The 4,096-nt window shown below is 47.3% G+C and overlaps 1 pseudogene; it reads left to right on the top strand.

The window, feature by feature from the left end:
* Nucleotides 1-131: 131 nt before the first annotated feature.
* On the top strand, nt 132-696 carry LOC102859588 (annotated as a pseudogene).
* Nucleotides 697-4,096: the final 3,400 nt, after the last annotated feature.

Genomic DNA, 4,096 nt, shown 5'->3' with positions numbered 1-4,096 from the left:
TCCCTCTCCAAGGACCGGTCCCTCCTTACAACATGTCCAAAGTATGTCAGACGAAGCCCCAGAATCCTTGCCTCCAAGGATGCCCCAAGGTCCTCGCCTCTGCTCCAGCGCCGCGCAGCCCCCACCTCTCCACCACCACCTCCATGACAGCTTCCCCTTCGCAGGTGCCAGAATACAACCAAGACTCGGAGGCCGCCATCAACCGCCAGATCAACCTGGAGCTCTACGCCTCCTATGTCTACCTGTCTATGTCTTACTACTTCGACCGTGATGATGTGGCTTTGAAGAATGTTGCCAAATATTTTCTCCACCAATCCCACGAGGAGAGGGAACATGCTGAAAAACTGATGAAACTGCAGGACCAGCGAGGCGGCCGCATTTTCCTTCAGGACATCAAGAAACCAGACCGGGATGACTGGGAGAGCGGGCTGAACGCAATGGAGTGTGCGCTACACTTGGAGAAAAGTGTGAATCAGTCCTTACTGGAACTGCACAGACAACTGACCAGAACAACCCTCATTTCTGTGACTTCACTGAGACTCATTACCTGGATGAGCAGGTGAAATCCATCAAACAGCTGGGTGACTACGTAACCAACTTGCGCAAGATGGGCACCCCAACTTGGGCCTGGACTCGGGCCTCTTTGACAAGCACACCCTGGGAGACAGCGATGGCGAGAGCTGGGCGAAGCTTTAGCCTGGCTTCCCCACAGCCATAGGGGTGACTCCGTGGTCACTTCCAGGCCACCTGCATGTCTTGTTTATTTTACCTTTTCTATAAGTTGTTCCAAAATACCCACTTAAGTTCTTTCATTTGTACCATTCCTTCAAGATAGTCCTTTGGTACCCAGCTGTTGGGTTGGAGATCTGGTGGGCCAGAAGTCGGCCTAAGTCATCTTGGCTAAATTCTTTAATCACCACAGTGTCTGCTTCAGTCACATTTAATAAAATGAAACTTACAAGAAAAAAACAAAAAACAAAAAACCAACCCCAACCTGAACAGCACATCACCAGAGAACTACCAGAAGTACAGGCTGGGTTTAGACGGGGCCATGATACTAGGAATATTGTAGCTAACGTTAGATGTATCTTGGCTGAAAGCAAGGAGTACCAGAAGAATGTATATCTTTGACCACGCTAATGAGAAATCTATACTTGGACAAAGAGGCAGTCGTCAGAACAGAGCGAGGAAACACTGCATAGTTCAAAATTGGGAAGGGCGTACGCTAGGGATGTGTCCTGTCTCCATACCTTTTCAATCTCTATGCGGATCATTCAGGAGGCTGGGCTCTATGAGGAGGAATTCAGCATTAGACTGGAGGAAGACTCATCAACAATCTGCGTTATGCAGATGACAGAACCTTGCTTGCTGAAACTGAAGAGAACCTGAAGCACTTGCTGTGGAAGGTCAGGGACTGCAGTCTTCGATATGGATTGAGACTCAATATCAAGAAAACAAAGATTCTCACCAATGCGCCGATTGGCAGCGTCATTATGGATAGTGAAGAGATTGAGATTGTTCACAGTTTCAGTTTGCTGGGATCCACAGTCAACACTCTTGGGACCAGCAGCCAGAAAATTAAAAGACGTAGTGCGATGGGAAAGTCTGCAGTTAGAGACCTCTCTAAAGTACTGAAGTGCAAGGATGTCAGTCTGGAGACTAAGGAGTTCCTGATTAATTCCATGGTCTTTGCAATCACTTGCTGTGCATCAGAGAGCTGGACAATGACTAGGAATGATGGAAGGAGAAGAAGTCCTACCATGGACTGCTAGGAAAATAAACAGGTTTTTCCTGGAGAGGGTGAAGCCAAGCTGCTCCTTGGAGGCAAGGATTCTGAAGCTTTGTCTAACACACTTTGGACGTGTTGCAAGGAGGGACCAGTCCTTGGAGAGGGATGTCATGCTTGGGAGGGTGGAGGGACAGCACAGGAGAGGAAGACTCTCGATGAGACGGATTGATTCAGTGACTGGGGTAATAATGGGGGCAGGTCTGTCAGAGATAGTGAGGTTGGCACAGGACAAGGCGGAGTTTAGGACTGTTGTACATAGGGTCGCTATGAGTCGCAGGCGACTCGACGGCACATGACAACAACAACCTAAATTGTTGTTGTTGTTGTGTACCATCAAGTCGGAACCAATCCAGTGGATTTTCAGGGGCAGTTAATCACAAAGGGAGGAAATGGCCTATCTTTCTCCCATGGAACAGCTGGTGGATTCCAACCCCGTGCTTTCAGGATTGCAGTGCAGCTTCTTACCACTAGGCCACCAGAGCACTTTCCTGACACACAAGGGCCCATTGCGGCAGTCACCATGTCAATCCACCTGGTTGAGGGTCCTTCTCTTGACCCTCCACACTTCCCAGCATCATGTCCTTCTCCAAGGAACGACACCTCCTAGCAACATGCCCAAAGTATGTGATGCGAAGCCTCATCATCCTTGCCTTCAAAGAGCACTCCAGCTCTACCTTCTCCAAGACATATCTGTCTGTTCTCTTGGCCGTCCAAGGGCTGTTCAGTACTCGTCAACACTCAAAGGCATCAAAAGCAAATATCTTTTAGAAGTCATAAATACTGACAACTTCCCCAAAGAATTTCATACCAATTTGCACAAAAATTGTTTGAGTACCCATCTCACCAAATTTTCAAAGGTCCCATGGAGTTTTGGTGGTTGTTCATTTTGTTTGTTTGGTTTGTTGTCATCTTTGTTAAATTAGGTGTAAAATGAATTCTGATTCCCATTCAAATTCTTTCTGCCATAGTTAATAATGTTGAAGATTGGACAGTCAGGTTTTGTTAATACATATGAGAGTACTGGGCTTGTGGATGTATCCAAACTACCAATTTTTATTTAATCCACACAATAACAGCTTCCAAATTTATATATAGGTTACCTGTTTGCATCTGCATTTGCATATACTGAGGAAATGTCAGTTGTGCACATTTAAGCACAGAAATTTCCTATCATGAAGACCCCTGCTCCTGAAGGGGTATGAGAGGAAGCTGACCACTTCCAGCAAAGGAATATGCGCTCCATCAAGACCCTTAGCATCACTATGGAACCCACACCACGTATTGCTTTACTTTGCATATGAATACCTAAACCTTGACGGGGCATGGGGGGTTAAGATACTTGCACAAGCATCTCATAGATAGAGCAACATCTGGGAAGCTAAACAGAATATTTAGGCAGGGTGGATGGAACTCCTCAAAGGAAGTAACAGGAGTTAGGAAACCACCTTCCAAGAGTTTCTTGTACATTTCAAGTGCAGTCACTTCTCCCCTCTCTACTGGTCACCACTCCAGTCCAAACCATAATCCCGCTTGCCTGGATTACCTGGTGTTCCCTCCCCAATCTGTGTTCCCCATGTCTCCTAAAGGCCTCAGCACTCTTTCAATTCTTTGGCAGGAGATGAAACTTGCGTTGGTGGATCTGGTCAGCCTCCTCTCGCATCCCTTCAGTTCCTTCTCAAGGAGATGGTGTCGGAGGAGTGCTTGAACCCAAGCTGACGCTCGACCCCCTCCCCTCAAGACTTGGGCTTGGTCCGTGCCTAGGTGAACACAACAATCTGGCCACGGTCTCAAGCACCTCCAGTACTCTTCTTGACGCTCCCTGATCCATCCCCAGCCTACCCAATGGAGGAAGTACATGCCTTCATTGTCTCTGTTCATTCCACAAATATTATTTGCTGTGTACCTGGCACAGGCTGTGAACAAAACACAAGTGTTTTTGAGCTGACATTTCTGTGAAGGGTGAAACTCAACTGAAACTCATTGCCACTGAGTCAGAACGGACCCATAGTTGACCCTCCGGTGGGTTTTCAGAGAGGAGAGTGTCTATCTTTCTCCTGCAGAGCATCTGGTAGATTCAAACTGCCTGCCTTTGGGTTGGTGGCACAGCTTACTCCTTCCCTCTGTTGGGGAAAGGAAAAAGGCAAATTAACAAATAAAGAGGCTATCCATACAGTGAAGTGAGGAGCACTAGGAAGACAGCAGAGTTTGTCATTAAACTAGGGAATACTTGGGGAGACTGGGTAGTTGGCAAGGCCATCTTGGATGCTGAAACTTGAAGGACAAGCAGAATGGATAGGGTTGTGAGTG

Source organism: Elephantulus edwardii, unplaced genomic scaffold (assembly GCF_000299155.1).
Source record: "Elephantulus edwardii isolate Elephantulus edwardi_28Jun2011 unplaced genomic scaffold, EleEdw1.0 scaffold00115, whole genome shotgun sequence".
Taxonomy (NCBI): Eukaryota; Metazoa; Chordata; class Mammalia; order Macroscelidea; family Macroscelididae; genus Elephantulus; species Elephantulus edwardii.
Note: the sequence above shows the minus strand (reverse complement) of the source record. Positions and strands in the feature narration are given on the sequence as shown.